Source organism: Lissotriton vulgaris, chromosome 6, assembly GCF_964263255.1.
Source record: "Lissotriton vulgaris chromosome 6, aLisVul1.2, whole genome shotgun sequence".
In the NCBI taxonomy this organism is placed as follows: domain Eukaryota; kingdom Metazoa; phylum Chordata; class Amphibia; order Caudata; family Salamandridae; genus Lissotriton; species Lissotriton vulgaris.
The window spans coordinates 869667343-869695235 of NC_141694.1; positions in this window are offsets into that span (position 1 = coordinate 869667343).

Genomic DNA, 27893 nt, shown 5'->3' on the forward strand with positions numbered 1-27893 from the left:
TTCGCGAACCGGAAGCTAACCTCGCGGAATTAAAAAAAAATTTTTTTTCCGCACATATAAGCCTCCTCAGCCACCCTCAGAAAACCTAGGGGGTCAAGATAAGTCTACCATGATCCCTTCTACCCATTCTGAACATTATTTGCCCTCCATCTTGTATCTTAATGCGACCGAAACACAAAATGGTGGACTCCCGTGACGCTTAAGGTTCGCGAACCGGGCCGCTTTCCGGGAAGCGGTCCAAAAAAAAGGTGGGAAAGTAATTTACAGAAAATCGACTAGAGACACTCTCACCAAATATAGATTAGCTCATACTACATAATAATCCCTTTCATTTTCACACATTTGATTGAAATTCCATTTAGCCATTTAGCCTGTAGACCTCTCTAAGTACCGTGAGGTAAATTACTTCACAAAACACATCTGAAGTGTTGGAATTGACAACCAATGAAAATGTTACTTTCATTTTCTACTTTTATTACCTGACATTTGATTGGTTATATACCTGAATATATATAAAGGAAGAGAAGGAAACACAGCCATTTTGACTACTACTTCTTGTTGTATATATCATTTGGAATATCACTAATCACTTCAACTTGTTTCTAAAGGTAAGTTGTTATTTTTAAAACTGAAGTATATTGTGCACTATAAGTAAATATGGTAAACTTTTTCAGATAGTTATATACTATCCCTCTGTAGTAGTTATAGATTTAGATAGACTTCTCTGTTATAGTTATGGATGGACTTAGACTTCTCTTGTATAATTATAAATTTACTTACGTTAAATCACATACACTTTTTTATATTCCTACTTCCACTCTGATACTATACACTGCCCAAAGATAAATTCACTGATAAAAAATGCCTATCTAAAATTATTCCCAACAGTGCCCTATCTCTACTAATATATATTTTTTTAATCCAAATTTCAGGCAAAATGGAAGGCGAAAACCAAGTTTCTTTTGAAATGGACCTGCAAGAGAGCAGCCAAGAATTGATTGATACAATTGATCAAATTGACATTGAATTTATGGATGAAACTTTGGACAAAGAACTACTGCAATGTGTCCAAGCAGTAGATGACCTCCTTGAAAATGAGGACATTTTACAACCTCACAGATTGCAAACAATATTCCAAGAAAATAATGACATTTCAGACACTGAAATGTTAGAAAGTTTAATAAATTATGAAACACAAACAAAATAAAAAAAAAATGCTTTAAAAATAAAGACAAAAAAAATCAACAAAAACAACAAACAATTAACATACAGTATTTGAAAAGTCTATCATTCTTTTTTCCTTATAGTACGCTGCCCAGAACGCTTCCCGGTTCGCGAACTTGGCGCTCACCACGCAAAAAAAAAAACATTTTTTTTTTTTGACCCTGCTGGGCCCTTTTAAAACCTCCACATAAAACCTAGGGGGTCAACGAGGATCTACTATGCCCCCTTATGGTAATTTCCCCCTTTGTTTTGGCATCCTCTTGTCTCTCGATCCTACCGAGAGACAAAATGGCGGCCGCGCCGGACTGTTTAGAATGTTGACAGACACCGGAGAGCCAATCAGCTTCGCTTCGCAAAGTTCCGATACGCGAAAAGTTCGCGAACCGGAGCGCTGCCCGGAGCGCTGTTACAGATATATATCTTGTTTTAAACGTTAATTTCTCAAAAACCACTGGAGCACATATATTGAGACCCAGCAAAGGCACATCGGGCTAACAGTCCTTACAATTTTACCAAGTTTCGTGCAAATCCATTCAGCCGTTCAGGCTAAAAGTGAGGCCAACCATCCTATGGAAATTAACATGAGAAAAACGCGTTTTGGGACCCCCCTTTTTTCTCGGCCCCCCCCTTGACGAACCTCCCCCAAATTTTCAGGGGCTGCTCAGAAACAAAATGTGCCATTTTCCTGATAATTTCAGCCAATTCCGTCCACAAACGCCAAAGTTATTAGACATAGAATTTTCAAAAATCCCATAGGGAAAAAATCCTAACTATATATACCTACTGGCGACCGCCAGTAGGTAATATATATATATATATATAACCTACTGGCGGTCGCCAGTAGGTAGTTATAGTTAGGAATTTTTTCAATGCAAAATCCCAAAATTCTATTTGGAATAACTTTGGCGCCGGTTGACGAATCTTCCAGAAAATTTCCTCAAATTTGCCTCGCGGAGCTCTGGTCCTCCCTTAAAAGTTTGGGGAGGATTCGTCAAGCGGGGGCCGAGATAAAAGGGGGGTCCCAAAACGTGTTTTCCCCATGTTAATTTCCATAGGGCGGTCGAACTCACTTGTAGCCCGAACGAATGAATGGATTTCAACGAAACTTGGCAAAATTGTAGGGACTGGTAGCCCGATGTGCCTTTGCTATGTCTCAAGATATGTGCTCCAGTGGATTTTGAGTAATTAAGGTTCCAAAAAAAATATATATTTATGGCAGCGCCCCGGTACGCGCTCCGGGGAGCGCTCCCGGCGCGCCACGCGACTTGCGCACGGAAAGCTGATTGGCTCTCGGGTGTCTGTAAACATTCTAAACAGTCCTGAGCGGCCGCCATCTTGTGTCTCGGTAAAATCGAGACACAAGAGGTGGCAAAAACAAAGGGGCAAATGACCATAAGGGGGCAGAGTAAACCCCCCTGACCCCCTAGGCTTGATGTGGGGGCCATAAAAGGGCCCAGCTGGGCAAAAAAAAAAAAAAAATTCGATTTGAGCAGGGGCAGCGCCCGGTGCGTGCACCGGGGAGCGGACCGGGGAGCATATCATGAGGAAAAAAGAATGACAGAGTTTTTAAAAAATGAAGCCTTTTTTTATAAATTGGAGGTAGTTCTAAAGCGAACTGTTTTTTTTCTTCTTTTTGTTGTTTTATATTTTTTTTATTGGTTTTTTTAACATTTATTTCTTTTTTTGGCTTTTCTGAACATTTTTTGTTTTTTTGGTATTTTTTAAGGGGAGAAACAAAAAACAGGGAATTCAAAAGGGCTCAACAGGAGCAAAAAAAAAACCGGGACAAACTAATGTTTCCTTGGGCACTTGTGGTTATCCCAAGCACGATTAATAAGTGTGATGCATTGCTCTCCATAGCATATTGTTTGTCCACAAAAAATACAAACCATTTTAAAATTTGAAAATTTGGTTTGTATGGTGGAGCATGTCTTCCTAACTTCCGGTCCTGATGGGGTGGAAACATTAGTTTGGGAGGTGCTGGCAGGAGATTGGACAGGGTTTCTGGCCAGTTCCCTGACCTCTGCCCTAGCATAGTTATTTGGATGCTTTCAAAGCATATGCCTGATCATTGTGTGGTTGCCGAATGAGTATTTTTTGTTGGGATTCCCCCTTGACAGCTCCTGATGACAGATTAAGCAGGTTGCCTTAGGTGCATTTACTTTTTTTTTGTCGTTGGGGATTGAAAAAAATTGCCAGATGATGTGCTCTTTTGGTTTGTAGGTAATATTGTCCTCTCTGACAAATCTACTCTCCTCCTCCTCCTCATCCTCCTCCTGTTCTTGATCTCCACCACTGTGAAGTTGTTGAGGTCCTTGTGGTGGTGGTGGTGGTCCAGAAGATCCAGCAGCTGCAGCTAATGTTGCGATTTTCGACTGATATAAGTACAGGTGTTCCTCTCTCAAAGCACAAAGGTAGAATAAGGAAAAAAGGTGGGGGCTTTCATCATTTGGAAAAAAAAAATATCCTGAACCAATGAAAAGTGTTATTTTTAGGTCACATGACCAGGGGTTTCATCATTATGAAACCAAAAGTGTTATGAACCAATGAAAAGTGTTATTTTCAGGTCACATGACCCGACGCGCTTACGCTACGCGCCCTGGGGCACGTCACGTAAGCACGTCGAATGCTTCCGGGTGCATTTACGCCGTGCGTATCACGCGGACGCGGCTACGCGATGCGTCACGATCATGTTTTCGTTCGCGATATTGGCGCTTACGGGACACTCCCCGGTGCGTGCACCGGGGCGCTTCATAAAACTACGCTTTCCGGGGCGCTCACCGGGGCGCGCACCGGGAGCGCTCCGAGGCAACAAAAAAAAAGAATACATTTTTTTAAAACACGATATACAAAAAAAAAATGGCAAAATTGTAGGGACTGGTAGCCCGATGTGCCTTTGCTATGTCTCAAGATATATGCTCAAGTGGTTTTTAAGAAAATTTACTTTGAAAAAATATATATTGGGCTACATTGGGCTATATATATGTTAGAGCCCAAATGTAGCCCAAATGTAGCCCAATGTAGCCCAATGTAGCCCAAAGATGGCCACCAGAGACAAAAAAATACAAATGTAGTCCAAATATCGGACTGTACCAGAGTGTTCGAAAGAACAACTAGAGCGCTAACAGTCTTACTTATAAAGTGAGACTTATAGTTAGGAATTACCATTAAAAAAACCTTTGAAATTCACTGAAAAAACCATAGGTTTCACACCAGTTATAGTTAGGAATTAGCATTTAAAAAACCTGAAGAAATTTACTGAAAAAACCATAGGTTTCACACCAGTTATAGTTAGGGATTAGCATTTAAAAAAACCTATTAAATTCACTGAAAAAACCATAGGTTTCACACCAGTTATAGTTAGCTGGAAATTTTACTGACATAAAACCATTGAAATTCGACGTTATAGTTAGTTGGACTCACTATAACTTGCGCGCCTGCAATGCACTGCTGATGATGTCACATATTACATCACAGATGACATGGTCAGTGACATCACTCATGACATCACTGATGACACCACCCTTGTGACAGAGTGACAGACCTCCTTTCACTGTAAAGTAACCCTTGAAACACATATTCAAAAATAGTAACTAACATTTTCAAAAAAGTGGAGATACCCCTACTAGTTACAGCAACCAATTCAGTAATACCACCATCTAATACACATCCACTCATTCACCAACAGTTCTATATAGTCACTCATACATACACTCACTCATCATATGTAGTGAAACACCTATACATTCTGTTACACACCGACAGTCATCCAAAAGTTACTCACACACATATTTACACATGCAAATAAACTATTGAACATCCATTTATTTGCATATACAGCTATACACACACTACCACTTTACTTTTAAGGAAACTTACACATACTTACTCTCTTAAACAATCACTTATAGAAACACATACTTATTTAAACAGGAACTCTTACAATCTCTCACTCTCACATATACTCACTTATATATATATATACTCACATATACTAGATTAAAACATATGTCGTTACTGATAAAGACAATAGTGAGAAAGTCGTTTACTCATTAACCCACACATATACACACTCATCCTTCCATACAGTCCTGTACATATGCTGTCTTCAAAACACATACAAAGAGTGAGTCAGTCACCAACCCATACAGCCACTTATACACAAAGTGAAACACTGATACCGACATACATACATTTCAATATTTAAAAGTTACTCGCTAATTTATGTATTCACTAAGATACACTTAATAAGCCAGTTAACCAATCCATTTTTTTTTTAAAACATCCATTTAGAAACGTACTTAAACATTTATTCTTACATCGACCTTTTTCATATACATATAGAAAACATATTTATTTTTCAGAAAGTCACACATTCACTGGATGGTGTCATCAGTGATGTCATGAGTGATGTCACTGACCATGTCATTAGTGATGTAATATGTGACATCATCAGCAGTGCATTGCAGGCGCGCAAGTTATAGTTAGTCCAACTAACTATAACGTGGAATTTCAATGGTTTTATGTCAGTAAAATTTCCAGCTAACTATAACTGATGTGAAACCTATGTTTTTTTCAGTGAATATATATGATCAAGCCACTCCGGTGGTGAAACGCGTTATGGCCGACAAATAAACACTGTAGAATTTGCACCTAATCTGGGTCCGTGTCTGCTTGCCTCGCCTAGCTACCTGCCAGAGTCTTACGTGGGTAGCGGTCTTTTGGAGCAGTTATCTGGATATATATATATATATATATATATTACCTACTGGCGGTCGCCAGTAGGTATATATAGTTAAGATTTTTTCTCTATGGAACTTTTGAAAATTCTATGTCTAATAACTTTGGCGTTTGTGGACGGAATCGGCTGAAATTTTCAGGAAAATTGCACATTTTGTTTTCGAGCAGCCCCTAAAAATTTGGGGGGGTTTCGTCAAGGGGGGCCGAGAAAAAAGGGGGGTCCCATAACGCGTTTTTCCCATTCATTTTTCCATAGGGCGTTTGTGTTAGACGGACCGGGAGGGTCGGCCGAGGTTACGGGGAGAGGTCTCCAGGGAGAGCCGTCTCCAACGACTGTACAGATGAATAACTTCCCCCCCACAGACGGACACCACACAAGACTGAAGGTTAACGAGACTTTATAGGCAATTCTTAGGTTACGATGATATGGTACAAGGAGGTCTGGACTCAGGGGTCCCCTCTAGCTTAGTCTTTGGTTGAGGAAAAGGGTAGCGGGACAGTCTTTAGTTACCGGTGAGTCCAAAAATAGCTCTCAATCCTTGAGCTCGGCGTTCTTGATGATCGGGCCGTGGAGGAGCCAAGCAGGTCCCGAGATGGTCGGATGAAAGATGACGGTCCGCGGCGGAGCCTGCAGGTCCCGATGAAGATGACGGTTACAACGGTCCGCGGCCACGCCAGCAGATCCGGACGACGATGAAGGAAGAAGGTTACGACGGCTGTGGCAGCGCCACCAGGCAGGATGATGGTGCACAGGACAGAGCTACGGCAGCGCCAGTAGTCCGTTCAGGATGAGTTCCTCTTTACGTCTCTCGACTCCAAGATACAACTGCCTTCCTGCTCTGGAGCTGCCCCAGTTATAGGGCTGGCGTGCTTTGATGTCCGGACCCTCGCACTTGGAGGTCGGGGGGTCCGGGATGCGGGATTCCAGACACCCAGCAGGGGGGTGGGGCCAGCGCCCGGGGAGGCGATGGGCGAGCGGCACTTGGCGGGGGGAGCCATCGACACCTCTTTCTCCCATTGACTTGCCAAGTAGCCCGCTCACCTCCTGGGTGGATGGTGGTGCCGAGATGTCTGAGGCCGGGCCAGGCCCAGGGTCGGGGTCGATCGGGGGCCAGGCGACCTCGTGGTGAAGTGTCCAAGATGGCGGTTCAGGTTGGCCGCGTGGGCCGGCAGTGGACCGGGCCCACGAGGTTAGCTTGCTTCGCAGGCAGGGGTCCTGAGAGGGCAGCAGATGTACAATGATGATGCGTGGTACTGTCGTGGCGGCTCTCGGGCCTGGTTGAGCTGGGGGAGAGCGGCCCTTCAGGTGGCCTGTCCAACATGCGTCCCCCCCAGCTGAAGGCGGGGAGAGTTACCCATCTTCTTGGGGACTCTCGTCGTCGAGGCGGAAAAACCGGGACAGGCCGTCTGCGTTGGCGTGGTCCGGTCCTGGCCGGTGTTCGACTGTGAAGTCCATACCTTGCAAGGAGATGGACCAGCGCAGCAACTTTGGGTTTTCCCCCCGCATATGCATCAGCCACTGCAGGGGTCGGTGGTCGGTCTGCACCCGGAAGTGGGTGCCAAAAAGGTAGGGCCGGAGCTTTTTGAGGGCCCATACCACTGCGAAGGCTTCTCTCTCTATGGTGCTCCAGCGTTGCTCCCGGGGTAGGAGCCTCCGGCTGATGAAGGCCACGGGTTGATCAAGGCCTTCGGTGTTCACTTGGGACAGGACCGCCCCAATGCCCTGGTCGGAGGCGTCCGTCTGGACGAGGAACTCCCGGCTGTAGTCGGGGGCCTGGAGCACAGGAGCGGAACACATGGCGGCCTTCAATTGTTCGAATGCCGTTTGACACTCTGGGGTCCAGTTCACTTTCTTTGGTTGATTCTTTGACGTGAGTTCCGTGAGAGGCCCCACTATGGTTCCATAGTCTTTTACAAACCTTCGGTAATAGCCTGTGAGGCCCAGGAATGCTCGTACCTCGGTTTGGGTGATAGGGGGCTGCCAGTCCTGGATGGCAGCAATTTTTAGCTGTAGAGGGGCCACTAGGCCGCTTCCCACCTGGTGCCCGAGGTAGGTCACAGACCCTTGTCCAATTTGACATTTGCTGGCCTTGATCGTGAGGCCAGCTCGTTGAAGGGCTTGCAGCACTGCTCGGAGGTGGTGGAGGTGTTCGGTCCAGTGGTGGCTGTACACAGCGATGTCGTCTAGGTAGGCGGCGCTGAACCCTTCGAGCCCCGCCAGGACCTTATTGACGAGCCGTTGGAAAGTCGCTGGTGCATTTTTCATGCCGAAAGGCATGACCGTAAAATGATAGTGGCCATCGGGGGTGGAGAAGGCAGAACGTTCCTGTGCTCGGGGTGTGAGGCCGATCTGCCAATACCCTGCTGTCAGGTCGAAGATGCTGAGGTAGCGGGCAGCTCCCATTCGGTCGACCAGTTCATCTGCCCGGGGGATGGGATGTGCGTCCGTCCGGGTGACCTCATTCAGGCCCCGATAGTCGACACAGAACCGGAGTTCTGGGGTGGTTCCGGGGGCGGCTGCTTTGGGGACCAGCACGACCGGGCTGGCCCATGGACTGTCTGAGGGCTCGATGACCCCGAGCGTGAGCATCTTGGCCACTTCCGCCTGGATGCAGGTCCGTACCCGATCAGGTACGCGGTAGGCCCGGTGGCGGATAGGAGGGCTATCTCCGGTGTCCACATCGTGCACACACCAGGACGTGACACCTGGGGTGAGGGAGAACAGGCTGGCGAACTGTGACAGGAGGGCTTGGCACTCTTGGGGTTGTTCTCTGGTGAGGGTCTCCGAGAGGCGGACCCCATCTACGGAGCCGTCTTGCTCCTGGGTCCGCAGGAGGTCAGGGAGAGGCTCGGAGTCGTCTTCAGCCCCGTTGTCTGTGGCCATCAGTAGGCTGAGTTCGGTTCGTGCAAAGTGAGGTTTCAGCCTGTTGGTGTGGAGGACCCGGAGTGGGTTCCGGGAGGACTCCATATCGATCAGATAGGTGGCAGGACCCTTGCGCTCGATCACCTTGAAGGGCCCCGTCCATTTGTCTTGGAGAGCGCATGGTTCTGTGGGGGACATTACCCATACTTGTTGCCCCGGCTCGAATTCAATGGATGAGGCGTTCTGGTCATACCATTTTTTCATATCCTCTTGACTGGCCTCTAGGTTGGTTTTTGCTAGGTCTCTGAACCGCTGGGACTGGTTGCGGAGGGTGAGGAGGTACCGGAAGACGTCTGGAGGGTTCTTGGCCGGAGGCATCTCCCAGCCTTCTTTGATCAGGCTGAGCGGCCCCCGCACTGGGTGCCCGTATAGCAGTTCAAATGGGCTGAAGCCTAGTGATTTTTGTGGGACCTCCCGGTAGGCGAAGAGGAGGCACGGCAGCAGTACATCCCACTGGCGACGGAGGGGCTCTTCCAATCCCCCGATCATCCCTTTTAGTGTGCGGTTGAACCGCTCAACCAGTCCGTTCCCTTGGGGGTGATAGGGGGTCGTGAATCGGTAGGTGACCCCACACTGTTGCCAGAGTGATTTCATGTATTTAGAAATAAAGTTCGTGCCTCTGTCGCTGACGACTTCTCGGGGGAACCCCACACGGGAGAAGATCCCCATCAGGGCCCGGCCGACCACTGGGGCTGTCACGGTCCGGAGAGGTATAGCCTCAGGGTAGCGGGTGGCGTGGTCCACCAGCACCAGAATAAAGCGATGGCCTTGTTTTGTACGCGGGTCTAGGGGTCCCACAATGTCTATTCCGACCCTCTCAAATGGGGTCGTGACTACTGGAAAGGGTTGCAAGGGGGCCTTTAGTTTGCGGCCGCTCTTCCCACTGGCTTGGCACGTGGGGCAAGATCGGCAATGCTGGTGCACATCGTTTCTCATTTTGGGCCAGAAGAAGTGGGTCACTAGGCGGCTGTAAGTTTTATCTTGTCCGAGGTGCCCTGCCAGGGGGACATCGTGGGCCAAGTTTAACAGGAAGTCTCTGAAACGGAGGGGTACCGCTAGTACTCTGTTGGCCCCCAGCTCGGCGATTCTTTGCTCGCTGTACAGCAGATCATTGTCCCAGTAGACCCAATGAGTTCCGGAAGTATCCCCTGCGCTTTGGGCGAGCGCTTGTTGGCGGAGTCCCTCTAGGGAGGGACAGGCCTTCTGCTCCCGGCGAAATTGTTCTTGCGTGGGTCCCCCCTCTTGGGCCCACTGGTCAAGGTTAGCGATGTCGGAAGGTTGAGCAGGTTCGAGGGGGGTGTCATGGTCGGTGGTCTCGGCTGGGGCGACCGGAGGCGGCGGCGCCGGCCATTCTGGTTCTTCTGGGTGAGGGTTGGCCCGGGCGGCCATGGACCGGGTGGTGACGCACGCCCAGTCCGGGACGCCTAACATCCCCAAGTGTTCTTTTCGCTCCACGGCTGCCCACGGGGAGCTCTCCAGGTCATTTCCGAGTAGGCAGTCCACGGGGGAGTCGTCTCGGACCGTCACCTTCAGCATGCCGGAGACCCCTCCCCACTCAAAGGGGACGCAGGCCATCCGACACAGACTTTCCGAGTTGTCGGCTGATCGCACAGGGCAGAGGATGTTCGGTAGATATTGTTCGGGGGTCACCAGGTGACAGCGGACGGCTGTCACACTGGCCCCGGTGTCTCGAAGGGCTTCGGCCCGTCGTCCATTGATGCTTACCCATTGGCTGTACTTCTGGGTGTTAGCGGGTAGGGGGACCCGCGGGACCATGTCTCTTCCCCCTAAGCACGCGAGAGTCATGGCGGCTGGCTCCCACTCTTGATACTCTTGCTGGTCTGTTTCTTGTTCCTCGGGGATCTGTTCTTCCCCTAGTGCTGCGGCGGCCACTTGGCGGGGTTTTGGACTTTGATACTGCGGGCAGCTTGGGTCATTTGCATAGTGGCCGACTCGCTGGCATCGGTGACATGTGACATTGGCTCTGTACCCCGGTCGCGCCGGGGTGCTGCCCCGGTTGGCCGGGGGGGTGGTGCTGGCAGCGGGGGCGGCCGGAGTGTGGTCTCTTCCTCGTCCTTGGCCCCCTCCTCCTCCTCTCGGTCGGTGGTGTCCATTGTTGTTCCTGTTTTGCTCGTATGACCCATTCCGGCCCACTCTGGTTATCTCCCACCGGTCAGCTTTGGCTGCGAGCTGCCGGGGATCGGTCAACTTGCTGTCGAGGAGGTGTTGGCGTAGTTCGATGAAGCAATTGTTGGACAGATGCTCCCATACCATCAGATTGAACAGCTGCTCGTATGTCATGACGTTGTTTCCTTTGATCCAGCCTTCGAAAGCTCTGCTAAAGTACGTTACATAGTCCACCCAAGTTGTACCCGGGATGCGTGTGCAGTCTCGGAACCTCTGGCGGTACATCTCGGGCGTGAGACCATAGCGGGTGAGGAGGGCCGCTTTCATATGGTCGTAGGAGGTCATCTGGTGGTCTGGGAGCTGTAACAGGGTATCGCGGCCTTCATTGAGGAATCTGCCCCATAGGCCGGCACCCCAGTCGTTTCTATCGATCCGGTGCGCAGTCATAGCGATTTCATAGGCCTTAAACCATTGTTGGATGTCGTCCTCTCGGAAATATTCTCGGACTACATCCTTGGGGATGTGTACTTTTTTCTCCGCGGTCCCCGGGGTGTGTGGTTTCTCGGGCACCCCTAACTCCTTATTCTGTTTGCGCAGGTTGATCTCGGCTATGTTCCGTTCGTGCTCGTACGCCAGTTTCTTTTCCTCGAGCTCCCTTTGTCTCTGTTTCTCTTCTCTTTCTTCTCGGAGACGTAGGTGCTCTAAGTTGATTTTTTGTTCGGCCAACTTGAGTTCTATTTCCATCTTGAGTCGGGCCATTTCTAGCTCGTGTAGTCGGATTTTTTCTCTTTCTTGGATCTCGTCTTGCGGGAGACCGGTTCTTTGCCCTTCAGGGGCTGTGGTGGTTTTTTCTGCGGTGCTTTGCTCAGGGGCTTCGGTATCCCCGGTCTCTGCCCAAGATTCTAGGGCATGTTTAAAATCGTCCTTGGTGCTTAGTCCGGTGGTAGCGATACCTAGTTCGATGCAGAACTGCTTTAGTTCACGGTGGCTGTACTCCTCTAGTTTTTCCATTTGGAACTTCTCGGTTGATCCGCTTTCTTTAGTTGTCATTATGGTTCGTTGTGGGGTGAGCTATTTTCTGTACGTTATGCGGTGATTCGAATCGCGCCGCTGGCCACCAATGTTAGACGGACCGGGAGGGTCGGCCGAGGTTACGGGGAGAGGTCTCCAGGGAGAGCCGTCTCCAACGACTGTACAGATGAATAACTTCCCCCCCACAGACGGACACCACACAAGACTGAAGGTTAACGAGACTTTATAGGCAATTCTTAGGTTACGATGATATGGTACAAGGAGGTCTGGACTCAGGGGTCCCCTCTAGCTTAGTCTTTGGTTGAGGAAAAGGGTAGCGGGACAGTCTTTAGTTACCGGTGAGTCCAAAAATAGCTCTCAATCCTTGAGCTCGGCGTTCTTGATGATCGGGCCGTGGAGGAGCCAAGCAGGTCCCGAGATGGTCGGATGAAAGATGACGGTCCGCGGCGGAGCCTGCAGGTCCCGATGAAGATGACGGTTACAACGGTCCGCGGCCACGCCAGCAGATCCGGACGACGATGAAGGAAGAAGGTTACGACGGCTGTGGCAGCGCCACCAGGCAGGATGATGGTGCACAGGACAGAGCTACGGCAGCGCCAGTAGTCCGTTCAGGATGAGTTCCTCTTTACGTCTCTCGACTCCAAGATACAACTGCCTTCCTGCTCTGGAGCTGCCCCAGTTATAGGGCTGGCGTGCTTTGATGTCCGGACCCTCGCACTTGGAGGTCGGGGGGTCCGGGATGCGGGATTCCAGACACCCAGCAGGGGGGTGGGGCCAGCGCCCGGGGAGGCGATGGGCGAGCGGCACTTGGCGGGGGGAGCCATCGACACCTCTTTCTCCCATTGACTTGCCAAGTAGCCCGCTCACCTCCTGGGTGGATGGTGGTGCCGAGATGTCTGAGGCCGGGCCAGGCCCAGGGTCGGGGTCGATCGGGGGCCAGGCGACCTCGTGGTGAAGTGTCCAAGATGGCGGTTCAGGTTGGCCGCGTGGGCCGGCAGTGGACCGGGCCCACGAGGTTAGCTTGCTTCGCAGGCAGGGGTCCTGAGAGGGCAGCAGATGTACAATGATGATGCGTGGTACTGTCGTGGCGGCTCTCGGGCCTGGTTGAGCTGGGGGAGAGCGGCCCTTCAGGTGGCCTGTCCAACAGTTTGGCCTCACTTTTAGCTCGAACGGCTGAATGGATTTACACGAAACTTGGCAAAATTGTAGGGACTGTTAGCCCGATGTGCCTTTGCTGGGTCTCAATATATGTGCTCCAGTGGATTTTGAGAAATTAACGTTTAAAAAAACAGATATATCTGTGACAGCGTCCCGGATAGCGCTCCAGATCGCGTACTTTTCGCGTAACGGAGCTTTGCGAAGCGAAGCTGATTGGCTCTCCGGTGTCTGTCAACATTCTAAAGAGTCCGGTGCGGCCGCCATCTTGTCTCTCGGTAGGATCGAGAGACGAGAAGAGGAGAAAAACGAAGGGCGAATTTAATGAAAGGGGGCAAGGTAGACCCTTCTTGACCCCCCTGGAATGATGTTGGGGTTATTAAAGGGTCCCGTGGGGCAAATAAAAAAAATTTGATTTTTTGCGGAAGAAGCGCTTTCCGGTTCGCGAACTGGGTAGCGAATCGGGACGCGAAACGGGAATTCGCCATTTTGTGTTTCGTTTTAATTAAATTACAAGATGGAGGAAAAACAATTTGAGAAATGGGTATAAGGGGGTACGGGAGACGTATCCTGATCCCCTATGTTTTCTGAGGGTGGCTGAGGATGCTCATATATGTTGATACTTGTCTTCCAGCGGCTGCGCGTGAGCGTTTTTTTTTTTTTTTTGCTGCGTGACGTCTGTTAACGTTCGATTCGAAGGAAATCAGGAAGTGTATAGGCACCATATTCAAACCCTTTTTCCCATCCCATCGGCCGTTAAGTCACCATTTTTCCGTACTTTAATCGACGTTCCGAAGTGACCTGCAGAAAAGAGGGAAAAAGAAGGGGCGGGGCAGCGTTTAAATCACATCAGCGCGCATAAACTCGAAAAGGCTTTTACTTACTACATACTCGGCCTATCTCCACGGGATGCAGTCCCTACCATCTCGGTGTTTAAGTCCAGGGGGGACCGGTAATGTGGGAGAGATAATTATCGGAGGCCTGTGGATAGCATAGGTCGCCCAAGTGTGGCATTACGGATCGTGTGCAGGAGAGGGTCAAAACAAAGGGCAGTCGGTGTAAAGTGGGGGCGAGCTCGTGCTCTCCTTTGAGGAAGAGAGATAACCTACAGTGGTACGGGGTCGTTTTCGTTCGGACTAGGGGGGCCAGGTGACATTCCTTCGGGGTGGCTTAGGGGCATTTAAAACAACTTCCCTGATACAGGTAGCATATAAAGTAGAGGCTAAATACCAGGATCTTTATCGATTGCTTTATGCTGTACAAAAATGAAAAACACATACAACAAACCTGGACCATTGATATTTGCAATGTTTCTGCGTACTATAATTTTTAACCCTTAACTAATCAAGCTGCTTCATTTCACCTGCTTTTTTTTTTTTTTATCGGAAACAGTGGCCATTTATTCGAAACTTACCAATCTACGCGTTACAACTACGTTTGCTTTTTCAAAAACCTTTAATACCTTTAATAAAAATGTTGGTGCACAAATACGGGCCTACAACCCCGTGGGCCGGCCACGGAGCAGGCTGGAACTGTAAATGGGGGGGGGGGTATTTATTTGTGGAAAACATAACAGAGTCAGTGGTCATTGATTTCATAATAAAAAGTGCGACAAGTGCAACAAAATCATATCGATAATTCATTGTGAGCAAGTACCAAAAGTGTCGACAATTCGAACCTTCAATAAATACAGTAATCAATGATGTATCATCCGCAGTGGATTGCGGGTGCGCGATATATAGTTAGCGCAACTAACTATATATGCGAATTTCAATGGTTTTGTGCGAGTAAATTAAGGTTTTGTAAATGCTAATTCCTAACTATATATAGTCTATAACCTATGGTTTTTTCAGTGAATATATATCTATATATATATATATATATATATATTTTTTTTTTCACTGAAAAAACCATATTGATGTCATTTGAGATGTCATCAGTGATGTCACTGACCATGTCATGAATGATGTAATATGTGAAATCATCAGCTATGCATTGCAGGGGTGCGAATTATAGTTAGCTGTACTAACTATAACGGTCTAATTTCTCTATTTTTGTATGAGTGAAATGTCCAACTAACTGTAACGTCCCTGAAAAATGTCATTTTTTTTAGTGAATTTCTAAGGTTTTTTAAATGCTAATTTCTAACTATACCAACACTGAAACCTATGTTTTTTTCAGTGAATTTTAAAGATTTTTTAAATGCTCATTTCTAACTATAACGTCCCTAAATCCTGTGTTTTTTTTCAAAGAATGTCAAAGGTTTTTAAAGTGCTAATTTCTAATTTATGCCTACAGACGTAGGACATGTGCAGAAAGAGGTAGAAAGGCACAGAAAGAAGCAAGAGAAATGCAGAAAGAGGCAACAGAAGTCCAGAAAGACAACAGTGGTGCAGAATAAGGATGACATGTGCCTAAAGAACCAACAGAGGAGCAGAAAGAGGCCTTGTTGCAAAGTCATCCTGTGCACCCAACTTTTTTCTGACGGGTACTGGTGGGAACTGACTCTGACTAACCAGGCCCGGAGCCAGTGCTTTACTGAAAGACACTTCGAATACAGTGAAAACCCTACATACACTAGGGTACACTATGCGTTGGGGTACCCCTGTGATTGGCATGACCTCCCCAGTATGGAACTAGTGCATAATAGGGCAATGGGATTAAAACTTCCTCTAACTAAGAGGTGCAGAAGGAGGCAAGAGAAGTGCAGAAAGAAGCAACAGAGGTGCCGAAAAAGGCAAGAAAGGTACAGAAAAAAGCCAGTGAAGGGCAGAAAGTGGCAAGAAAGGTGCAGAAAAAAGCAAGTGAAGCGCAAAAGAGGCAAGTGATATGCAGAAAGAAGCAAGCGCAGTGCAGAAAGAACCAAGAGAGGTGTAAAAAGAGGCAAAGGGGTACAGAAAGGGGTAGGAGAGCTACACACAGAGGCAAGAGAGGTACAGTAATAGGTAGGGGGGGTGCAGAAAGATAGAAGATAAATGCAGAAAGAGGCAAGATAATTGCTGAAAGTAGCATCAGAGGTTTGAAAAAAGCAAGAGAAGTGCTGATAGAGGCAAGTAAGGTGCAGAAAGAAGCAAGAGCAATGCAAAACCAACAAAGGCTCAGAAAGAGGGAAGAGGAGCGGGGAGAGAGGGAAGAGGGATGCAGAAAAAGGTAGAAGGGGTGCACAAAGAGGCAAGAGAGCTACAGAAAGAGGCAGGAGGGGTGCAGAATGAAGGAAGAGAAGTGCAGAAAGAAGTAGCCGAGTTGCTGAAAGAGGCGCAAAGGGTGCAGAAAGAGAAACAGAAGTGCAGAAAGAGGCAACAGAGGTACAGAAAGAGGCAAGAGGGATGCAGAAAGAGGCAGGAAAGGTGCAGAAATAGGGAACAGGGGTGCAGGAAGATGCAAGAGAGCTGAAGAAAGAGAAAAGAGGGGTGCAGAAAGAAGAAAGATATCTGTAGCAAAAAGCAACAGTGATGCTGAAAGAGACAAGTAAGGTGCAGAAAGAGGCAAGAGATCTGTAGAAAACAGCAACAGAGGCACAGAAGGAGGCACAAGGAGTGCAGAAAGATGGAAGAGAAGTGCAGAAAGAAGCAACAGAGGTGCTGAAAGATGCACAAATGGTGCAGAAACAGGCAAGAAAAGTACAGAAAGAGGGAAGACGAGTGCAGAAACAGACTACAGAATTGCAGAAAGAAGCAAGACAGATGCAGAAAGAAGCATACATAGTGCAGAATGAAGCAAAATGGGTGCAGAAAGAGGCAAGAGAAGTGCAGAAAGAAGCAACAGAGGTGCAAAAAGAAGCAAGAGAGGTGCAGAAACAGGCAAGAGAAGTGCACAAAGAGCCAAGAGAATTGCTGAAAGAAGTAACAGATGTTTATAAAGAAGCAATACAAGTGCAGAAAGGGGCAAGTGAGATGCAAAACCAGGCAGGAAAGGTACAGAAAAAGGGAAGCCGAGTGCAGAAAGAGACAACAGGGGTGCAGAAAGAAGCAAATGAGGTGCAGAAAGAGGCAACAGACTTGCAGAAAGAGGGAAGAAGCATGCAGAAAAAGGCAAGGAAGAAACAGAAAGAGGCAAAAGAGGTACATAATGAGACAATAGGGGTGCAGAAAGAAGCAAGACAGGTGCAGACAGAAGTATGGAAAGTGCAAAATTAAGCAAGAGGGGTACAGAAAGAGGTGAGAGAAGTGTAGAAAGGAGCAAGTGCGGTGCAGAAAGAGCCAAAAGATGTGCAAAAAGAGACAAGAGAGGACAGAAACAGGCAAGAGAAGTGAACAAAGGGGCAAGAGAGTTGCTGAAAGAAGCAACAGAGGTATAGAAAGAAGCAAGAAAAGTGCAGAAAGAGGCAAGTGAGATGCAAAAACACGCAGGAAAGTACTAAAAGAGGGAAGACCAGTGCAGAAAGAGACAACAGGGGTGCAGAAAGAAGCAAATGAGGTGCAGAAAGAGGCAACAGATGTGCAGAAAGAGGAAGAGATGTGCAGCAAAAGGCAAGAAAAGTATAGAAAGATGCAAAAGAGGTACATCAAGAGACAACAGGGGTGCAGAAAGAAGCAAGACAGGTGCAGAAAGAAGCATGGAAAGTGCAGAATGAAGCAACAGGGTTGCAGAAAGAGGCAAGAGAAGTGTACAAAAAGGAGCAAGTGAGGTGCAAAACAGGCAAGAGAAGTGCACAAAGAGGCAAGAGAATTGCTGAAAGAAGCAACAGAGATGTAGAAAGAAGCAGGAAAAGTGCAGGAATAGGCAAGTGAGATGCAAAAACAGTCAGGAAAGGTGCAGAAAAAGGGAAGACGAGTGCCGAAAGATGACAGGGGTGCAGGAAGAAGCAACTGAGGTACAGAAAGAGGCAACAAATATGCAGAAAAAGTCAAGAAAGGTGCAGAAAGAGGCAAAAGAGGTACATAAAGAGACAACAGGGGTGCAGAAAGAAGCAAGACATGTGCAGAAAGAAGCATGGAGCATGCAGAATGAAGCAACAGGGGTGCAGAAAGAGGGAAGAGAAGTGTAGAAAGAGGCAAATGAGATGCAAAAACAGGTAGGAAAGGCACAGAAATAGGGAAGACAAGTGCTGAAAGACAACGGGGGTGCAGAAAGAAGCAAATGAGGTGCAGAAAGAGGGAAGAGAGGTGCAGAAAAGACAAGCGATTTGCAGAATGAGGTCAAGAGAACTGCAGAAAAAGAAAGAAACATGCATAAACAAGCAACAGAAATGCAGAGAGGCAAGAGAGGCTCAGAGCGAAGCAAGAGTGGTTTGCATACCATTAGTACGAATTTAACACCAACATTTAGCAATAAGTAACAGGTGACCATTCTAGGTTTGCAAAGGGCTTTCTACCACTCTATAACGTTTGTTGCTGCACTTTTGGTAATGTTTGATCCGTTCCACCTAGAAACAAGGCTTTTTTTGTTTAAATCTGCAGATTAGGGTGCAGATGATGAACTATGTGGCTAATGCAGAAAATCTATAATTGTGCGAAAGTCAGTACAGCCAAATAGTCACATAATTCCAGTGGCCCTGTTCATATGTATGACTAGGTCCACAAGTGCTTCTCAGTGATTCAATCTTTTTTTGTCTCTCTGAGTTCATAGTTGAGCTTCTATGGAAACGAGGAAGACTAAACCTAAGGTTACCATTCCACAACACAGACTACTATACCACATAATTACTCTCCATAACACATAATCCCTCTCAACATAATTCCAATACTGTAAATCCCACATACTTTGTACCCACATAATTTCACTGCACCACATACCACATAATTCCACTACAGACAACATACATCCACTCCACTCTAAAAAACATTAGTAAAAAACTTCCGCATTTACAACGCCAATAGCTCTAATTCTGCTAATTCGATTGCTCAGGGAATGAAGTCCACTTGTGTTCTGAGGTCCTCAGGACACAAGAGGACCTCATCGCCCCACCACCAGTGCGCCAAGAGGCACCTTTGCAGAGTGGTGGATAAAGGGTGTGGCCTCGGACCACCTCTTTGCAACGCAGCTGTGTGGCGCATACTAGAGGTACCTGTTGGGCTGGTTGGCCCCCAGGCAACACCAGTATTCAAGGGGAATTTATTCCCCAACTTACAATGCGCCACGGGGCTCGTTTGCAGAGTGGTACAGGGAGGGGAGGAGCATATAGCAAGATGCCTTGTTATTTTATTTTTTAGAAAGGGGCTCTGTGGCCCCGCTTCTTTAACTATTTTTGGGCCTCGAGACCCCATCCCCCAGGGCCTGACCCCTATTTATAAAAAAAAATGTTTAAAAAAAAAAAAGGGAAGGCCCTCCCTCCCGAGGCCAATTTAGGCCCTGGGGACCCCAACCCGTGGGGGCGGACAGTCTTTTTTTATTTTTTATTATATTATTTTGGAGGGGGCCTCTTCAGGCCAATTATGTACCCAGGGACCCCAACCCCCGGGGCCGTCCTTTCCGTTTTTAATTTTTTTTAGTTTTCCTGGGGAGGGGGCCGCGCGGCCCCCTCCCCAATGTCTACTAATGAATAAAGGACGTGCACTGCACGTTTTTTTAGTGATGTTCCTTTGCATTTTACGTGCTCCCGGGTATCACTCCCTACTCTGGAGTGTGGAAATAATATTGTGATTAGCAGATCCAACTCCTTAGTCTGTCTCCCTGGGCACTGTGTGTGCTGAATTTCCAGCTGTTTTTTAAATAATGAAAAAGTACTTGGTATTTTTTATCAATAATTCTGTTTATTGATACATTTTTTGTATCAGATGTTAGCTTCACATCTTTCTTCACTTTAATAGTGCATTTTCGTGCTTATATCATATTCAACATCGATGCATATGCCACTTTCCCGATGCATTTCGGCGCCTCGCGCCTTTATCAAGGGATCAATCTGTCTAAGAAATTATATATCAGTCAATCTTTTTGCTATGCATACTATTACCATCCATAAATACTTTTCTACAAGTTCAATGTCTTCTCGCAATAATGTTATGAAGTTAAACATTTCTATACCTTCTCTCGCTCTTAGTTCTTGTATAAACCAAAAACATAACCATTTTATAAGTTGCCGGATTGCAGTGAAGTGAAGCGATCTACCCATTCGACTATACACTCTGTAAAACGTTTAACCATTTTTTGCTCATGGGCTGCTTGAGTTATATGAACTATAGGTACGTTGCCTCTATACTCTCTAGGAGTTGTTACTTAAAAGTTCCTCTTCGTTTCAACAATGTGTGCAATCGTTTATAACTCTATGCGCTAGCCGCGTTAACTAGATGCATTGTCTGAGCCGCGCTTACCGAGGTGGCGTTCTGTAGCCGTTACTAAGTAGCACCACCTGGTAAATGCTGGGGTATCTGCGAGTGCGTCATAAGACGCGGGTCTTTACGTTTGATTTAAACCCGTGACTCTAAGTGTGTGCCATCTTAAAGCGGTATCGGCCGGACCGATGTGTGTAAAGCTGCCCATGTGGAATTTAAAAAAAAATATCTCTCGAATATTTCTGAGTGAGGGAGAACTAGCGTGTCTTGCTCTACTCTACACCTCCATGTTATGGTCATGAGCAGATAAAACATATGATCAACAATGTTGTGAAACACATACTTAAAGTATTACGATACATTTGTATAGAGCGAAAAATGCAGATTATAAATAACAAGTAAACTCAATCCTTTCATTAAGACCCATTAGTTTCATGGTTTGCAAAAAATAAATCCAATGGTTTTCATGTTTGAGCAAAACTTTCCTGTTGTCCATTCCTGTTTATCTTTCCATGTTCTCTAAGATGCAGGCCTTTAATTGATCTGTTTGATGTTGCGCTTCAACAAAGTGCGTGGCAATAGTGGATTTCATCATTCTGGTTCGTATATTGCTTTTATGTTCATTGAGCCTTACTTTTAATTTTCTTTCTGTTTGTCCCACGTAGCATTTGCCACATGGGCAACTCAAGAGATAAATAATGTTTGTTGAACCACAAGTTCCATTTACTCTTAGTTTGATTTCTTTTCCAGGTGTGGGGTGCCGGATGCTGTCTCCTTTTAGAATGTTTGCACAATTGTGACAGTTTAAACAAGGTATTGTACCTCTGTGTCTGATCATCGGTGTGTTGGAGTTAGTTGGTTTTAATAATTGACCAATGTTTTGGACCTTGTATATGCGAACAATGGTTCTTTTGTGAACATATCTTTAAAATCTGGTTCTGCTGTTAGTAAAGGCCAATGTTTTTTTAATGATTTTTTTGAAGTGGTGGCTCATGGTTGACAATTTGCTCACGCAGGTGATTCTTTGCTCTTCGAGTTTTTTTTGCTCTGTTAAAGGTCTTCTCTAGGTTTGTTAGAGATTCTTTGTTTAGCTTGTTCTAAGATGGTATCTGGATATGCTCTATCCTTGAACCTGTTGATCATTGTGTTAGTTTGTATCTCCAGCTGTTGTGGTTCCGAGACAACTCTTTTGACCCTCATCAGTTGTGAGTAAGGTGGGTATCTTTTTAGAGATGGAGGAGGAAAACTCTCATATCTAAAAGTGTTGTTTCTATCTGTGTCTTTCCTGAATAGATTGGTTTTGAAGCCAATGGGTGAGTTAGTTACTTCCACATCCAAGAAATGTATGACATCTTTATTAGTTACCCACGTGAATTGGATCCTGTTGTCAATGGAATTTGTTTCTGTAATCTGCTTAATTAGTGTGTCTTGTTGTCCTTCCCATGCAATGAAATTGTCGTCAATGAAGCGTACATACAGTCAAATGTGCTTTTTGCATGATTCTGTTTGTAGAATGTTGGTCTCTTCAAAATCCTTCATAAATATATTAGCGTAGGTGGGAGCAGCCGGATTTCCCATGGAAGTTCCACTTTTTTTGTAAATACCACTTGCCTTGATAGGTGAAATAGCTGTGCATAAGAGTAAATTGTACGAGTTCCATGAGGAATATTTTCATATCATGTTCGTAGTTGCTCTCTAACAATGCTTTCTCTACTGCTTCCAGGCCTTGGTTATGTGGTATCTAAGTGTATAGGGCTTTTACGTCGATGGTTACCAATGTGGTTTGTTGATGTGCACTGATACTTATGTCGGATAATTTGTTCAAAAAGTCTGTGGTGTCCTTTATGTATGATTGCGCTGAAATGGCACAGGGTTGTAGGTATTTATCTCAGAATTTCCCAATAGGCTCATGTATGCTGTTTCTGGTGGACACAATAGGTCGACATGGTGGTCATTTCAAATCCTTGTGCACCTTAGGCACCATGTAAAAACTTGGGCTTTTGGGATATTCTTGCATTAGATATCTTTTAGTTTGTTCCTGTATGACACCTTTCTCCGCGGCTTTCTGTATGATCTGGTGTAATGATTTTTGTATTTCTTGAGTCGGGTCTTTGTCCAACCGCATATACAAATTCTCAACCTCCAAATGATCCTTTGCTTGTGTTTCATAATATAACCTGTCCATTATGACTAGGGCTCCCCCTTTGTCTGCTTTTTGGCATATTATTTTGTCGTTGCTGATGGTTTTGATTATTCCGTGTTGTTTAACCTTCATGTTCTGGAATCTTTTGTTTGTTTTTATGTTGAGATGATGGATGTCTTGTTTACAAAGTTGTTCGAATAAATCACTAGTTTTATGGCTCTCAGGGGCCATGTAGGTGTTCATGGTTTTAAATCCTTTAAGTTGATCATCTTCTTGCTGTCTGTTATCAGTCACTATGTTGTCAAAAAAATTCCTCAATCTTAGTTTTCTAGTGAGGTTAAATAAGCTGATATCTAATTCCAAAATGTTGGTGTGAGCAGTAGGAACAAATGATGTACCTTTTTGAAGAGTGTTTGATTGTATGTGGGTTAAGGCCAATGTGAGATGTTCAATACTGCTGTTTTTTCTTGTCCTTCTTGGCTGTTACTGTCCTTGTTTGTGGTAAACTTTTTTCTTTTTCCTTTTCCCCTATGGGGTCTCCTCTTTCCTCTTGGCCTCTTTCTAAAAAAGACGGGTTAGAAGATGTGGTGGCCGTTGCTGATGATTTCTGAATATTAGGTTGACTGGATCTTTGAGTGGTTGATGATTCACAACCTGTTGATGAAGTATCTGTTTGTGACATGTATGGTTTGTTCTGTCTTCTTTTGGCGTATATATACGCCCATGTATATACCTCTTCCAGTTTGTAATCTAAGGTATCCTGTCTGTATTTTCTTATCTTTCTGTCATTTACTTCCTGTGTATGTTTAACCAGTTGATTGCTAATGTCTTCTAGGATGTTAGTGAGTTCCTCCGGTGATATCAATTTATTCAATTCATCTTTTACGTTGTTGATTTCCATGTTCAGTTCCACCAATATTTTGGACAGTTCTTCAATAATTAGAAGAATTAAATCGAGACTACATTTATTAAGTATGGCGTACCATTTTTCTGTGAATTGTTTGGTGTTTTTGCACAATGACGGTCCGAGGGATATTCGGAGACCTCTCGGAATTCTTTGGGCCTTATGGTATATGATCATGGTGTTGGCCTGAAGGCGTTGGTTGATTTCTTTTCTAGTCAGATATAGGAGTTGTTTCACAGGTTGTTCTTTAGTTTAGTTTAGTTTAGTCATGGTCCCACCAGCTCCCCGCCTCCTAAGGGAGTCGGTATTGCTTTTGCACAAGGGGAGCTGCTGACATGCAGCTCCCCTTGTGCAAAAGCAATCCTGCGTTGCTTGATTGAAGCGTGAGCAGGTTTACCTGCTCTTGCTTCAATCAAGCAAACCATAGTTTGCTATGGCAGGGTGGGAGCCGTGCTCTTGCCCTGCTATAGCAAGCAGCAATGTTCTGCAGTGGGCACCCCAGGACATTGCAGTAGCCGGTCCTGGGGGTTACCGCTCCCCAGGCCCATCAAGGGCTCCAGGAGGGAGGCCATGTGGCCCCTCTTCTTCATTTCTAAAGCCCCAGGGAGGTGGTGGTCTCCGGGGCCCGTGGGCCTGTGGGCCTAAAATGGACCCCAAATTTAAATATAGAGTGCCCCGGGGAGGTGGTGGTCCCCGGGGCATGTGAGGGCCCCCACACACATATTTTTATTAAAAAACATAGCCCAGAGGAGGCGGCATTGCCCGGGGCTGCGGGATGGCTGCGTGCCCCCGTGTTCAATTTCCAAAGCCCCAGGGAGGTCCCTGGGGCGTGTTGGAGGTCTTGAGCCCCCCACACATTTTATGTTAAAAAATAGGAGAGCCCTGGGAGGTGGCAGTACCCGGGGCTGCAGGGGGCCTGCGAGCCCCCTGCATTCAATGAACTAAGCGCTGGGGAGGTGGCGGTCCCCACTAATTAAAAAGGCATGCCCTGAGGACCAGGCCCACCCAGGGTCTTAAAAATAATGCTGCTCCCCTTGTGCAAAAGTAATCCTGCTTTGCTTGATTGAAGTGAGAGCAGGTTTACCTGCTCTCACTTCAATCAAGCAAAGCAGAGTTTGCTATGGCAGGGGGGATCTGTGCTCCCGCCCCACCATAGCAAGCAGTAATGTTCCACGGTGAGCACCCTGGGACATTACAGGAGCTGGCCCTGGGATGTGGCAGTCCCCAGGGCCATCAAGGGCTCCAAGAGGGAGGCTGCATTGCCCACTCCTTCATTTCGTGGTGGTAATGGACCCCCAAATTTAAATATAGAGTGCCCTGGGGAAGTGGTGGACCCTGGAGCATGTGGGGGAACTCGAGCCCCCCACACACATATTTTATTAAAAAAACAGAGCCCGAGGAGGTGGCGGCGCAAGGGGCTGCGCGGGGGGGGGCTTGCCCTGCAAAGCCCCAGGGAAGTGGTGGTTCCTGGGGCATGTGGGGGGCATCGAGCCCCCCACACACATTTTATGTTAAAAAATAAGAGCGCTGCAGGTAGGTGACCGTCGCCGGGGCTGCGGGGGGGCCACGAGTCCCCCACATTCAATAAAGTAAGGCCTGGGGAGGTGGTGGTCCCCAGGGCTGCGGGCACCTGCTTATTAAAGAGGCAATCCCCTGGGACCTGGCCTACCCGTGAGCTTAAGAATAATTCTCGGCCTGATTGGCAACAGCAGCGCGAATTCTGCCATTTTTTTTGGCCCAGGGTGTTTCTACCCCGCCCCCTTTTCTTGATTTTTTTAACCTATTTTTTCACTGTTTTCTATTGACTTGGTTCTACTGAGTCACAAAATGGCTGCAAACACTTCCTGGTTTGCAGTGTTGGCAGCCTATCAGAGTGAAGAGTTTGTGGACATACATATATGTCCACAAACAACCCAGATACTGAAGTCTCGTGGCCCGTATGCAGGTGGTGGATCACACCGGGCAGGCCTCCCGGTACCTAATGCACACAACCGTCTTCATAAAGAAGGATCCGCACTCAGAAGTAAACCAGTGTTTTAATGAACTACCCAGAGTTCTCTACTTCTTTTTTGCATAATTTATTTGTCACTCTATGCCTGAGAGGGTATTTTTTGACTTATACTAAGTAATCCCTCGTGTCTGGACAAATATATACCTCTCTGAAGAGCTCTAATTAGAGCAAAACACTGTGTCAGGGGCTGCTTTTCCTCATTTCAGGTTGACTTGGTTGGTATTTTACCAATTCAAAGCTGTAATATTGTGCCTGGAGTGGTAAATGGCTTTTGTCATTTTACAGCTCGGCAAGGACAGCACTGTGCTAGTCCTATGCTTAAAGACTTTGCTGTAGAAATGGCGGCAAAAGACTTTGTCCTTTTCTATCTCGGCGTGGATGGTACTGTGCTAATCATATGCTTAAAGAGTTTGATAGAAAATTAGACATTTGAGGTGAGCAGATCTAGGGTGTCGCTGGTGATGAGAGTGCTCTATACAGGAGCTGCTTTCCACCTAAACTTGGGAAATACCCAGAGTTCCCTACTTCTTTTTTGCATAATTTATTCGTCACTCAATGCCTGAAAAGGATATTTTTTATATTTATACACACACACACACACACATATATATATATATATATATTCAATGAAAAAACCATTGGTTAAAGAACATATATAGTTAGGAATTTGCATTTACAAAACCTTATTTTACTCGCATAAAACCATTGAAATTCCATATATAGTTAGATGCGCTAACTATATATCGCGCACCCGCAATCCACTGCTGATGATGTCACATATTACATCATTCATGACATGGTTAGTGACATCACTGATGACATCACTGATGACATCTCAAATGACATCACTGATAAAATCACTGATAACATCTCATTTCACATGACTGATCACATCACTGATGATATCTTTCATGGGATAATACCATGAACCTCTTCAGACTCTAATATAACCTTAGATACAATCAGTGTAAACAGACAGTCACAGACTGTCACTCATCCATGGAGTTACTCACACACCTAGTCAGTTATGCAAAAAATCAATCACACCTCTATTTTCTCAACTACACAGTTATACACACCTTACTTATTCAAACATATACTAACACATATTTACTTTACTCTCTTATACAATCCCTGATACATGTTCACAATGATCCATACAACCACTCACACATTCACTGGCTCTTATGCACAGTTATTTATATATGTCAACTCTCACATGTACTGTGTTTTACATATGTACTTACTTTGACATGTAGCACTGAGATATCCATTCACTCACCAATACACTCATGCACACAGTCAACCGCCCATACAGCTGTTTCCACATGTACTTTTGAAACCATACATCTAGTGAATCAACTGCTCATACATCTATGCACAGAGTCATACACCTCCCAGCCCCCCATACACACACACTCAGTTTCCCATACAAATACTTGGGCAACCAATCAATAACCCATATAGTTACTCATATAGCTACATATCAACACATGCAACAGTTTACAGAACAACAGATATAATGATGCACAAATTAAGACAGTTTAGTCACTAACCCATGCACTCAGTGAGACACATTTAATCACTCACTCATACAGTCAGTCATGCACCTACTAAATCCTTCATCCAGACACTTATACATCCACTCATTCTTCAATATGTAAGACATATTTTAACTTTACAGAAACATACAGTCACTGGATGTTGTCATCAGTGATGTCATCAGTGATGTCATTTGAGATGTCATCAGTGATGTCATTTGAGATGTCATCAGTGATGTCATCAGTGATGTCACTAACCATGTCATGAATGATGTAATATGTGACATCATCAGCAGTGGATTGCGGGTGCGCGATATATAGTTAGCGCATCTAACTATATATGGAATTTCAATGGTTTTATGCGAGTAAAATAAGGTTTTGTAAATGCAAATTCCTAACTATATATGTTCTTTAACCAATGGTTTTTTCATTGAATTTTAAAGGTTTTGTAAATGCAAATTCCTAACTATATATGGTCTATAACCTATGGTTTTTTCATTGAATTTCAATGGTTTTTTAAAAGCTAATATCTGTAGCTGTAAAATGTATTCTCCTTTAAATCTTGAAATATATTTTTCATGTACTTTAGACAATTTTTTTAAAACATTTTTTTTTGTTTCGCTCCCAGTCCGCGAACCGGTCTGCTTCCCGTTAGCTCAATTTAAAGCCGCGGCTTAGTACGCGAACCGGTAAACGTTCCTTTAGCGTAACTGTTACGTTCGCATGACGTTTTGCGTTATCGCGTAATACGTCATTGGACGCGCCAAGTTAGCGGACCCGGAAGTGGACCGGAAAGCGGAGCAAAGCGCGAAACGTAAATACAACAGGTCATGTGACTCGATAATAACACTTTTCATTGGTTCATTTCACTTTTGGTTTCCT